This window comes from Suricata suricatta, chromosome 5 (genome assembly GCF_006229205.1).
Source record: "Suricata suricatta isolate VVHF042 chromosome 5, meerkat_22Aug2017_6uvM2_HiC, whole genome shotgun sequence".
Classification (NCBI taxonomy): Eukaryota; Metazoa; Chordata; class Mammalia; order Carnivora; family Herpestidae; genus Suricata; species Suricata suricatta.
Genome location: NC_043704.1, coordinates 112,618,014 through 112,632,248, shown reverse-complemented (window position 1 = coordinate 112,632,248; position 14,235 = coordinate 112,618,014).

Sequence of the window (14,235 nt, the reverse complement as noted above, 5' to 3'; positions counted from 1 at the left end):
GGAAGTTGGGGTTGTGGGGGTTGGAACTGAAACTGGCAAATTTCATCCAACAGTGAATAAAAGAGCTTATATTACAGCCTAGTATGTGGTGTGCTTGCTCAAATGTCCTGACTTTATATATCAGCCCTTTATTCAAGGTTCTTATTTTGTGCTCACTATCACTAAGCTTTGTTCAAATTGCAGGGGCCACTAAAAGGACAGAGAAAGAGACAGGCTGGTGGGTGAAAAAAACAAGAATGCACTGTTGGGGAGTTTACTGCAGTAATTCCAATAACGCTTTCCTTCCAAGAGTTCATACCTGTTATTTCTATCTCTCTGAAAAATAATAACAGAAATAAATTCATCTTTCTTACTGCTCAGGAAAATGGGTAAAAGAATTTGGGTAATTTAATTAAGACTTTATGAGCAATAAGTTTGAAACAAGGATTTAAAAATTCTCCCTTCCAAATGATTGCCTTAAATTGAAAGAGCCACAGATCCTCTCTAACTAGGATGGCATGAGGAAAGCATTAAGGGAAGGAATTCTAACACTAATATGTTAAAAATGATGCAGACAATAGTGGTAAGGAACTCAAGGATTGCCTGACCTCGTTGTCACCCCTTTCTATTGGAAACATCAGAACTCTGCTCAACTTAACTTAATTAAGTCTTAACTTCCTCATCTGTAAATCTATAAAACGGAAATTTAAAAGAAAAGGTACCTTCCTCGGAAGAATAATGTGGAGATTAATTAAGATTATGTGTGCAAACCACAGTGTCAGGTGATATAGAAGGAACAGGCAATAAATGGGAGCCGTCAGTAATAATGAAAAGAGATGGGGCATCTGCGGCTTAGGTCATGATCTTCTGGTTCATGACTTTGAGCCCCCAGGGGGCTTGCTGCTGTCAACTCAGAGCCTGCTTGGGATCCTCTCTCCCCCTCTCCCTGCCCCTCCTCCCCCTTGCGTGCAGGCGCATGAGCGAGCTCTCTCTCAAAAAAAACCCAAAAAAACATAATAATAATAATAATAATAATAATAATAATAATAGAAGTTAGAGAGACATAATTGTCAAAATAGTACAGAGATAAATAGTAAAGTCTATTTATTTCTCTTCTCTTGGTACTCAAAGAGTATCTGTATCATGAGCTCTTAAAATCTTCATCCCAGAGTATTTACATTAATTTGTTGGTGTCCTCCAGAAAGTATTAATATTCTATAATATATATACTTTTAATTCAATAGAATAAAAACTTATTTTATATAAATAATTTTAAATTGTATCATATTTAAACAGTACTTATTTTCTAACATTGAGATGTTTGAACCATTTTTGGATTCAAATAAAACAAACCTAGAAACTAACAATCTTACTCTCTGATGGGTTCCAAAGAGATTTCTTGGTACCCACTGGTGAATGTGACTTTTTTTTTCTTTTATTTTTTTGTAGCGTGTTTTCCAGCAAAGTGCATCACAAAGTCTGGTCATTAAGTCTTTTTTTTCCAGGGACATAGAAGCAAACTAAAACCATATTTACTAGAACCCTTAGTATGATGGGGAGAGCAATGGTTTGGGCTTAATATTTATTGAGCACCTCCTATGTGCTAGGCACTGTTCTAAGAGGTGGGGAGAGATGGATCCATGAACGCGACAGTCCAAAATCCTTGCCCTCGTAGAGCTTCCATTCTACTGTGAGGAGACCAACAATAAAAAATAAATAAATAAAATACAGCTTGTCAGGTAATGATACGTGTGGCTAAAATAAATCAAGAAAAGGGCAGCTAGGAGAGCCAGAGAATGGGGTTGGAGATATCATTTCAAACAGAATGGTCAGGAAAGACTATACTGGGAAGGTGACATCTGAGTAAAGATTTGAAGGAAGTGGAGAGTGTGAGCCATGCAAGGAAATTGGAGGAAAGCATTCTAGGCAGAAAGAATGGCAAGGTGTGCAAAAACCCTGAGGTAGAAGTGAATTCTGGGAAAGAGACCACTGTGGCTGGAGCCAAGTAAAGCAGGGGAAAGTAGTAACGTGAGATTAGTTTCAAGTAGGAAAATGACTCGCTACATTAAAAGGCTCACCAGGGCTGCTGTGTTGTGAATAGGTTGTAAAGGATCCAGCTGAAAGAAGAGATGAGTTCTGAAGTCATGTCAATAATCCAGGTAAGAGTTAACAGTGGCTCACACCATGACAGAAGCAGCAGAGATGGTAAGAAAAGGTTGGATTCTGTATGTATTTTTTTAAGGATTTTAAGTAATCTCTACACCCAATGTGAAACTCGAACTCATAACCCTGAGATCAAGAGTTGCATGCTCTACTGACTAAACCAGCCAGGTGCCCCTCTATTTTTAACACAGAACCAACAGTATTTGCTGACAGACTGGATTGAGTATAAGGGAAAGAGAGGCATCAAAGATGACTATGTGGGAGGGGTGCCTGGGTGGCTCAGTCACTTAAGCATCTGACTTCAGCTCAGGTCATGATCTTGTGGTTCACGAGTTTGAGCCCCACATTGGGCTCTGTGCTGACAACTCAGAGCCTGGAGCCTGCTTTGGGTTCTGTGTCTCCCTCTCTCTCTGCCCCTCCCCTGCTCATGCTTTCTCTCTCTCTCAAAAATAAACAACATTTTAAAAATTAAAAAAAAAAAAAAGGAGACCAAATTGTTCAGGGCCCAAGGAACTGGAAGAATGAAGCTGTCATTAACTGAAATGAACAAAACAAGGAAGGTTGAGCAGGTTTGGGAAGGGGAAGATGAGGTGGTACATTTCAGACATTCCAAGTTTTGAGATATCTATTGAAATCCAAGTAGAGATGCCAATTAGGCAGTGGATATACCAATATGAAGTCAGGGGAGAAATCTGGGATGGAGTATATAGGAGTTGTCAGCACTTGAATGGTATTTAAAGCCATAAAACACTATGAGAGTAAGTGTAGACAGAAAAGAAGCCCTAGGACTAAGTCTTGGGCAGTCCAGTGAATTCAGTTTGGGGGAATGAGGGAGAGCCAGCAAAGGAGACTAGGAAGTGTCCAGTGAGTTAGAAGAAAAAACAGAAGCTTTTCCTAGAAGTTGAGTTTCTAGCTCAGGAGAAAGTAATCAAGTGAATCAAATGCTGCCTATAGAGCAAGTAATATGGGAGGACTGAGGGTTTGCTACTGGATTTAACAACATAGAGGTCATCAGTGATCTTGATAAGAGGAACTCTGGTGTTGCAATAGACATGGGAGTCCAAATGGAATGGGTTCATGAGTGAATGGAGAGAAAGGAATTGGAAACAGAGACAAGGGGAGCTCTTTAGGAGTCTTACTCCAAGGAGAGCAGAAAAATGAGGCAATAGCTGGAGGGAAAGTGAAAGTCAGGGGAAAAATCTAATGGGAAGCATTATAACATATCCATACGTTGATGGGCATGTTCTTGTTGGGAGTAGGGGAGGGGAGGTGGAGTTTGATGATGGAAGAGAGAAAGGAGAGAATTGTTGGACGTGTCTTTGAGCAAATGAGAAGGGGTGGGAGCGTGCACACAGATGGGGGAGACAGAACAGACATTGGAAGTAATAGGAATTTCTGATTGTTTTTGTATTCTCAGTGAGACAGGAAGCAGGTTTATCAGCCAAGAATGAGAGAAGGAGAGAGTGTTAAAGGTTTGGAGAGAGAGAGAAAAAGGTATGAAACAGTTCCCTAAGACGGTGAACAGTCTAGAGCAATGTGGCAGGATCACCAGCAGGCAGGAAGGGTCCAGTGAGGTCATGAATTTATAGTAAGACTAGGCAGCATAATTGAGTGTTTTTTCTAGTCAAGCTCACCTCCAGAGGTAATGGCAAAGTAGAAAGAAAGCTGGAATCACTAGGATTTGGACTTTGCCAGGCAAGTACTGTGAAGAGACAGGGGCAAAGGAAACAAGAATGTATGTAAGAAGGTGATTACAATGATGGACTGTGGAATCAGTGCAAGAAAAGAGGCAAGTAAGTAAGGACATGAAAGAATGTGAAGAACAGTAAAAAAAAAAAAAAGAAGGAAGAAGAAGGAGGAAGAAGGAGGAAGAAGAAGAAGAGGTTGGAGATTGTGTCCCAGTGTGGTTGAAGAATTACTGGTTTGGAGTAGAAGAGAAAGAGGTTGAAAGATGGAATTTAGTGATTGAAAAGTGGGATACTGGAATTTGTGATTAAGATGTTTCCAAAATTGATGAAGATAAAGTCTAAAGGTTATTATTGGCTGAATTGTGTCCCCTCAAAATTCATATGTTAAAGCACTGAAGCTTGTAACCTCAGAATGTGACTATATTTGGGAGATGGGCCTTTAAAGTGGTAATTAAATTAAAATGAGGCTGCTAGGATGGACTCTAATCCAATCTGACTTGTGTCCTCATAAGAGGAGCAAATTTGAAAACACAAAGACATAACCAGATACACAGAGAAAAGACCTTCATCAGACACAAGAAGGTAAGCACCTGCATGCCATGAAGAGAGGTCACAGGAGGAGGCAAATCTGTCAGCATCCTGACTCGGGACTTCTGTCTTCCATTACTGTGAGAAAATACATTTCTGTTGCTTAAATCCCCTAGTCTGTGGTATTTTGTTATAACAGGCCCAGCAGATTAACACAAGGTGTGGCCAAGGGAGTGAGTGGTGAGGTAGGGTGGGAGACAAGAGGATTGGGAAAAAGAATTGAAAGCGTTTAGTTGAGATTTCATAACAGTTTTTATTGTTCATATTTTGTACTTTGAAGAGGAGTAACTAGGAATACCTTTTTTTAAAGTTTACGGAGAATAGAAATCATTGACAGTTTCTATCTTGTTTCAGTGCTATGGCTTCCAGGAAATTTCAGTGTCTGAGATGAGTGGTCACTCCCACTCAGGGTGTCCCTCTAAATAATCGTGATGAGTTAGTATCTAATGAATATCCTTTTCTGTGCTAGAAACCGTGTTAGAAGCTCTGACATACATTAAAACAAAAAAGAGTTCATTGACACTAAGGCAAAGGCATTATTAGTCTCATTTTGCAGGTGAAAAAAAATGGATCTAAGGAAAAAATTTTTAAACTTGCCCAGAACTCAATGTGAAGTCCAAGACTTTTATATTCTTTGGACTCTTCACCTTCCTTTGCCAGATACACTTCTATGCAACAATCCCCTCTTCGCTGCAAATGGCTTTTGAATTTGGATATTCTGATTCCTTAGTAGTGGCTGCCTGTGATGTTATTTTAGAGACATCCTGGTTTCAGCTGGAGAGACACACAGGCCAGAGAGGTGAGTCAGATAGACTACTGATGTCTGCTGTGGAGACAGGGTCGTGGAAGGGCAACACGCATGGCGAATACCCCCCAGTCTTAGTCAAGCCCAGAAAGAGGTCTCCAGTGATGCTTTTATGTCACAGGTAGTTATGAAGACTTGAGGAGATGCAGGACTAACTGTCATCTGGAAAACTGTTCAGTAAGAGTGACAGAAGTGAATGAAGAGAATGTGACAGGCTGGAAAACTTGATAAAATTGTTAAAAGGGGAGGGGTGCCTGGGTGGCTCAGTCAGTTAAGCGACCACATAGGGCTCTGTGCTGACAGTGCAGAGCCTGCTTGGGATTCTCTCCTCCCACCTCGTCTCTCTGCCCCTCCCCCACTCCCACACACGCTCTGCTCTCTCATAATAAATAAATAAACATTTTAAAAATTGTGAAAAGGGGAGTGAGTCATGTCCTTATTTTGGCTATCCCATTAATGCAAGCATCTAATGAAGTCTCCCTGGACAACGAAAAAAAAATTTACTTAAGTTCATTTCTAAGAACATTCTTTTATAACCTGCCTCCTAAAAAAAATATATGTACTCATAAAAAAATATTCCTGAAGCCATTTGTCTCCCGTAAACTCCCAATTTTCTTGCCAAGGAATTCTTACAAAATCAGGATTTTGTAAGGAACCAGGAAGAGTTCCTGGCTGCTGTGCTTACTGGCTGCTTCTGGCAGTGACTTCCTGTTCTCCACGCAGAGCTGAGGAAATCCGCAGGATACTTGCTACCAGGGGACAAGGTGACTCAGGAGGAAACACTCCACCTAAAATAGTCCTGGTGTGCAGCTTCTGAGTCACTCTGGAGTCAAAGTTAGCATGTGATCCTGAACATAATCCTACAGATGATAGGAAGTGGAGGAGAAGGAAGTATCTCAAACAAGTTTACCGAAAAGTTTGCCACGAAGATGAAAATTTAACTGCAGAGAAGGCTAATGTTCAGGAAGAAACTTCATCCTGGAAGTTCAAGGTGGATGAACTGTGATTTTCTCCAGTAACCAGGAGCATAAAGTGTTAGTCGTGGCCCAATCTAGGGACCCACCAGGAGCAGATGTTTCCTTAAAAACACATTAAAAGCAGCAGTAGAACAGCTGTATAAACAGGAATGGACCACTTGCTTGAAGTAGCTTTGATTTTTGTGTTTCTAATTCTTTCTCAAGAATTATTTGGCCAAAAATGTGTATGGTGCTGCTAGACTCTATGCTTATGTCTAATGGTAAACACCTAGTGTTTCACCTACTGAGAGAGGAGAAGGAGAATACAATTCATATTTAAAGCTCTCCAAGCAGTATTCTATTTGGAATGGCCTCTCAGACCTTTGTCTTACCTGCCCTTTACCCTCTTCCTCCTGGACCCAGGCCTTAGTGTCCCTTTAATCATTGCTGCTCTTCATAGGAAGGGACCAAGGAACTATATTCCATCAGTTAGTCTTTAAACATGTATTGGGCAATTGTCATCTAACAGGAAGGCAAAGAACACCCATTTTTTTGCCCTCAAGATGCACTGTGCTCAGTCGAATTAGGGAAATAGAAAAGTTTAACAAAAGGTTTGTGATACAAAATGTCAAATCTTCAGTAGATTTAAACATAGGCTTCTTGTGAGTACATAAGGCACAGGGAACTTGAATGGAGCTGGGTGTTCATGGGAGATTTCTTAAAAGGGCAGGTAACTGGGCAAAATGAGACTCAATCAAAGTTAAACATTCACTGGTAGATAAATGCACTATATGAAGCTTAATTGGATCTTGGCTTGGAAAATGAGGTGAAATATATCTTAAGGACAATTGCAAAACTTGGAATACAGAGAGTATTAGACAATATTAGAAGGGGTTTTAAATTTATTTTTGGTAAAGTAATGGTGTAGTTATAAAGGAGGTTGTTCTAATTTTTAGGAGATACATACATTTGAAATGTATTTAGCAAATGGTTTAGCAAACATCTGAAATCTGAAATGGTTTAGCAAAAGGGAGAAGGAAAAGGAGGAGGGGGAGGGGGAGGAGGAGGAGGAGGAAGAAGAAGAAGAAGAAGAGGATGACTACCAGGGGAAGGAGAGGAGAGGGAGAAGGAGGAAAGAGGGAGGAGGATGGGGGAGGAAAAGAAAAAGAGGAGACTGGAAGGGAGAGGGGGAAGGGAGGAAGAATGATTGTATGGTAGACAGATAAAGGAATCCAACATAACAGAATGTAAACAATTGTTGAATTGAATCTGGGTGTTCATTGTACTAGTTTTTCAACTTTCTCAAGTTTTTGAAATTTTTCATAAAAAATAGTTGGAAAAAAAGTACCTGGTAGACACACCCAGTTGTATGAATGCCAACACTACCCAAAATTCAGATAGTGTATTCATGCTGGGAATTCAAAGTAGCAAATAAATGCTCTGCCCAAACAACTGCATTAGGCAACCCAGAAGCACCGAGTTAGGAAAGAGGGGTCAACTCTATAATTTAGAGCCGGTGTCCAGTTACCCAAGAGGGAATGAATGTGGCTGGGAGGGTGGGTGAGGAAGGACCTCAGCACTTCGAGAGCCTTGGGTATGTCAGGTTGAAGGGTTTGGACTTTATCCCAAGAAGTCAGACCACTTAAGAGTGGAAGGCATTTTAGAGGTTCATTTGAGGGCAGATCAGAGTTTGGAAGGAGTCGAGTTAAGAGATCATTGCAAAGACACGTGCAATAATTACATCAGAAATGAAGAAGGCCAAAAGCTGGGAGAGATGCAAAGCAAGCCACTTTGGAAAAGGGTTTGGCAGTCTCTTACAAAGTTAAATATGTACTTACCATTCAACCCAGTAATTTTGTTATAAGGTATTTACTCAAGAAAACTAAAACAGAAGTCCACACAAAGACTGACAGGAATGTTTAGAGAAACATTACTCATAATCACCAAAATTAGAAGTTTTGACTAGTAAATGGATAAACTGTACATCCATAAACAGAATACTGGGTAATAAAAAGGAATAAACTACTGATACTACAACATGGATGAATTTGAAAAGGCTTTTGCAAAGTGAAAGAAGTCAAACTATACACTGTATGATTCCATGGATATGACATTCTGATAAAGTCAAAGTTATTGATACAGAAATCAGACCAGTTGTTACCAGGTGCTGGGTATGGGAAGGAGTTGCCTACAAAGGGGCACACGGAACTTTCTAGAGTAATGGGGAAATATTTTATTTTATTTTTTTTAATTTTTTTAATGTTTTATTTATTTTTGATACAGAGAGAGAAAGAGCATGAGAGGGGAGGAGCAGAGAGAGAAGGAGACACAGAACCGGAAACAGGCTCCAGGGTCTGAGCTAGCTGTCAGCACAGAGCCTGATGCAGGGCTCGAACCCACAAATGTGAGATCTGACCTGAGCCGAAGCCGGAGGCTTAACCGACTGAGCCACCCAGGCACCCCATGGGGAAATATTTTATATAGTATTTTTATCATGGTGGTGGTTACACAGCTGCATACATTTATCAAAACTCTGTACCTACAAAGTGTGAATTTCACTGTATAGAAATTATATCTCAATATTCCTCACTTCAGAAAAAAGGAAAACAATGGGGCACATGAGTGGCTCAGTCCGACTTCAGTCAGGTCATGATCTCCTGGTTCATGACTTTGAGTCCCACATTGGGCTGTCTGCTGTCTGCACAGAGCCCACTTCAGATCCTCTCTTGGTTTTTCTCTGCCCCTCCCCTGCTCTCTTTCTCTCTCAAAAATATATATCTTTTAAAAAAGTAAATAAAATGAATAATAGGAGTTGAAGATTGAATGGATAAAAAATAAAAAAGTGAAAGATGTTTTGGTGATCAAGAAAACAGCATGGAAGTTTTTTTTGTATCTTGCATCCATGAATACAGCCAGATCAACACTAAACCATCCTGCACATCTAGAGAACTGATGTGAGGATTAGCACAACAATCTGCACAACCTGAACCAAGAACTCAGCAGGTACATGGCATGGAGAGGTGAAATGGGGGAGAGGGAAGCTGTGGAGGGCAAGGAGCTGATTGTGCTTGCAGAGAGAGGACAGAGATGGGGGGAGAGTATGGAAAAGCACCACCCCAAAGCAGCTGGAGAGAAAGTAGAAAAGTGGAAACAAAGGCAGGGACTCAACAAAAAAGGGCTAAATGAGAAAGGAAAGGGTTTCTATTCCATTAAGACTCTATAAACATGGGGAGCACAGAGTCTGAAACTCTGCAGCTTGGTGATACCTGGAGGTGCTCAGGTAGGAAGGGCATATCCCCAGGAGCAGAGCGAAGTCCAGGGGTCCTCAGGTGACACGGGGAGAGGCAGTTCCCCTGCTGGAAGGACATTTGGTAGAGGCTGTGCAGCAACCCAGTCCCAGGAGTCCCCAGAGAACAACCATATTCGATGGTGCTGGAATAAGGTCCTTATGGGTGAAGCCTGGTGCTAGACATGCATTATAATTTTCCATAATCCCTGAAACGCTGCTGCACCACGATTGTGTGAACTTTTCCTGGGGCGAGCTGGCACCCAGCTGTAGTCTCTGGGCATCGGCAGCAGCATGGTCCCGGGTCTCAGTGAGACCCTTCCCCAGAGGGTCAGAATGGGTCAAAGCCACAGTCCCTTAGAAGTGAGAGGTCGGGAAACATAGCTGTATCTGTGAAAAAACTCAGGAGGGAGGTGCCACCTGGCAACCTGAAGGCTTGGTCACAGAGAGTGTAAAAGCTGGGAGTGGACGGATACCTGAGGCAAAGGACCAGGGCGTGAATGCTGACTGGGAAAAAACAGAGTTTGATACTAGAGACTGGGTGGCTGAGTGATGCCACTTTCACCCTTCCTGCGTGTGGGCATACACACCTACAGCACCACAACAATCCACCCCAGTAGGCTAAGCAGCACCATCTAGTGAAGAATGGAGCTGTTACACTAAGCCCCATCCAACTGGGTCAAGCTCCCTCTTCAGGAACAACACAAGTTTCTCTGCCTGTTTAGTTTATGGACTATAAAGTGCTTCATGGTTTGACTTTTAGGGGGAAACAATGTAATTTAAATCATATTTCAGTCTTTTTGCTGGTCCATCTATTCAATTTTTCTTTTTCATTTCTTTTTCTTGAATACAGAAAGAGAAAAACCTTATTTTCATTTTCAATTTTTATTAAAAATATTCTTCTATATTTTTCTACTGTTTTACTTTTTAGTAAAATTTTCAAATTCTATTTTATATCCATCATTTCATTTTATTCTATTTCACTGTGTTCATTTTGTCAATTTTCAAATGTTTTCCCTTTTTTTCCCCTTACCTTTTTTTCTCTAATCTATCAAGCTCCTTTCAACACCCAGACCAAAACACATCTAAGATACAGCATCATTATTTGATGCGCATGTATGAAAGTGCAAGAAGAAACAAGAGCTAGGGACTTAACCAACACAGGTACAAGCAAGACGTCTCAACCAGAATTTAGAATCACAATAATAAGACTACTCTTTGAGGTCAAAAATAGATTAGGATCACTTTCTGCAGAAATAAAAGTAAAAGCTAGTCAGAATGAAATAAAAAATGCCATGACTGAGCTTCAATCTCCAATGGATGCCACAGCAGCAAGGATGGATGAGCAGAACAGTGAATCAGCCGTATAGCGGACAAACTTATGGTGAACAATGAAGCAGAAAAAAAAAAGAGGGAGACTAAGGCAAAAGAGCACAATTTAAGAATTAGAGAAATTAGTGACTCATTAAAAAGGAACAACGTCAGAATCATAGGAGTCCCAGACGATGAAGAGAGACATAAAGATAGAAGGGTTATGTGAGCAGATCATAGCAGAAAAGTTTCCTAACCAGAGGAAAAACACAGATATCAAAGTATAGGAAGCACAGAGGACTTCCAATAGAGTCAACAAAAACCAGCCATAAACAAGGCCTGAGCCGAAGTCCCACGCTTAACCTACTAAAAACCCAGCCACTCCATAGTTGACTCTTAAATATGTAAAACGATGTTGAAATTTACTCATAATAAATGCAAATTAAACCTTTCAATTGACAACAATTCAAAACCTTGTCAACATCCTCTGTTGGTGAGGCTATGAGAAAATAAACACTGTCATACAATGCCAGTGAGAATGCAAAATGATACAGTCCCTGGTGAAGGGAATTGGGCAATACTTAATAATAATTATGTATTTGCCCAGGAAAACCACTTCTAGGAAAGTACCTGAAAGGAAACTTCCACAAATACAAAAAAATGTATGTGCATTATTCCTCATTACAATATGACTTCTAATAGTAAAATAGTGGAAACAATACACATGACCACTAATAAGTTAAACCGTGTTACAGCTACAAGAGTACTATGCAATCACAATTTAAAAAATACGAAATATTTCTATAAACTGATAAGAGTGATTTCCAGGATTATATTATTAAGTGAAAAAAATGAGGTGTACAAAATAAGGGAAGATATATATATGTTTATTTTTTGCAAAAAAGAAAAAAACCCAGAAAGGGAATGCAAGAAGAATAAAACAGAGGCTGATGAAAATATCGGTTTCTGGGGATGGTGGGAGCAGAGTGAAGGAAAGGGATAAGTGGCACTTCTTTCCTTTTCATATTGTTCTGAGTTTTGAACCACGTAGAAGGGGTCCGTAAAACAGTTTTTAAAAATGTAATAAAAAGATTTTAAAAATCAAAACCCAAAATCAAATATAAAAAGAAGCAAATGAATCTCTATCAAATTATCAAGATTTCTTTGCAGTCTCTTTCATCCTTAGAATGTATCTTAGTAAAGATGTGCCGAGGACTGTGTTCAGTTACTTGAATTACCCTCTTCTGTACTATATTGTACCATGATTGCACATTCTTGGTGTCCTTAATTGTAAAGAAAAAAGGAGACTGCAAAACATCTAAACTCTACATAGATTTAAGATGGTATTAACATTAGAATTGAGATTCTGAAGCTATTTTGCATATACAATATTGTAAAATACAGCAAAGAAAGTAAATATGTGAATGCAATTAGAAGCCAAGATTTCAGAGTGATCAGGTAGAATATTCTTGGTCTTAGAAAATGCCAATTGACCGTTTTCCAGTGAAGTTTCATGATGTCTACAACTTTCCTTTAAATGATTCAGGGGAAGAGAGCAAAATATGAGCATTTGTTGAATCTAGCTGAAGAATAGTGATCTTTGTATAATTCTAATTTTATCAATTTTTCTAAGTTCAAAATTACAATAAAAATTTTAGAATAAGCAATATATCTTATTGGCCTTTTATAAAACACATGTTCTGTTATTAACTCTAATCAGAAATACTTATAGCAGTAAAAATAAGCTAGATTTTTGCTTCAGTAAGAATCAGCAGCAAAATATCACAGGCTTAGAAAATCAAAGGTTTATTTCTTGCTCATGCCACCTACCCATCACCCAGTCTGTGCAAGAGAAGAAAGAGAGCTGCAGAAGGTCTCCCACAAGTAACGAAATGTTTGATTAGAAACAACACACACAGCTCATTAATCACATGACCTAACTCCCCTCAATGGGGAGTGAGACACTGGGCAACATCTGATGAGCGGTGTAAATGATAATCACCTTGCTTGTTCACTATGTTGCATGCCACAGCAAACATTGACAGATGTGAGAAGTTAAAACAGTGTAGAGACTAAGAACACAGTTTCTGCACCCAGATTACCAGTTGCTAGCTAGTCTTGAGCATGAGCAGGAGAGGAGCAGAGAGAGAGGGTGACACAGAATCTGAAGCAGGCTCTAGGCTCTGAGCTGTCAGCACAGAGCCTAATGCAGGGCTTGAAATCAGGAACCACAAGATCATGACCTGAGACAAAGTCAGATGCTTAACCAATTGAGCCGCCCAGGTGCCCTGCTATTTTTTTTTTTTAACAATAAATCAAACCACTCACCTTCTGGTATAGATTTATCTAGCAATATTCAAACTGCTCTAGTCAGCCTTAGAAAGTAGATTCTCAAATTGGGCATTTCATTGTTAATTTTTCACCACCAATATGTAGATGAAAGTTTATTTGTATTCCTATAGTTTGTCTATACCAATGTGCCTTAGACTAAATTATAGATGCTACAGCACTGGGTTAAAAAGTATATTTTACTTAATATTTGCATGATGTTTATTATGTCCCAGCTACTGTTTTAAGCATTTTGCTAATATTAACTCATTAATCAGCCTAACAACCTAATGATGCAGTTACTACTATTACCTCCATCTAATGGAAGATGAAACTGAGGCACAGAGAGGTTAAATTAGTTGCCTGAAGTCACACAGTTGGTAAAAATTGAAGCTGGGATTCAAACTCTACTTTGGATCTGTACTTTAGGCTGCCTCTCAACATACTTTTAACTTTCCCTTAGAAATGTTGCCTTTTTCGTATAGCCTTTTCCTACAGCATGAGATGAAGAAATCAGCCTGCAGATTTCTCCAGTGGTCCCTACCTACCAGCTCCACCTCAGCATCTAGATGCCCACAACACAGCACACACAGCTCTGAAAGAACATACAATAATGTAGGAAGGTGTTAATGTAACTAGTTTGAGCTCAAGGTGCAGTCACTCACATAAAGTCTGATGTCAGCAAAACTCATAACTAAGTTTCTATATTCAGCTCTCCCAAGAAACAAAGGCCCAGGTCAACCAATCAGTGCTTCTCTGCTCAGCACAGCTAACCTGATGCAGCTCCAAGACTTCCCTTTGCTGTAAGGAAGATAACTTTGCAACAATCAATCTGCTTTTTCCCAGCATAACTTCTTGTTCCTGCTCACTTTGGTCTATAAACCCTCTTAAATTGTACAATTACTTGGAGCTCCTTTTTATTTGGTAGCTTGGGGGCTGCCAGATTCATGAATCTCTGGATAAAGTTATTGAGAGCTTTACATTTTACTTAGTTGAAACGATGCTCAACATCACTCATCATTAGGGAAACACAAATCAAAACCACACTGAGATACCACCTCATGCCAGTCAGAGTGGCTAAAATGAACAAATCAAGAGACTATAGATGCTGGCGAGGGTGTGGAGAGACAG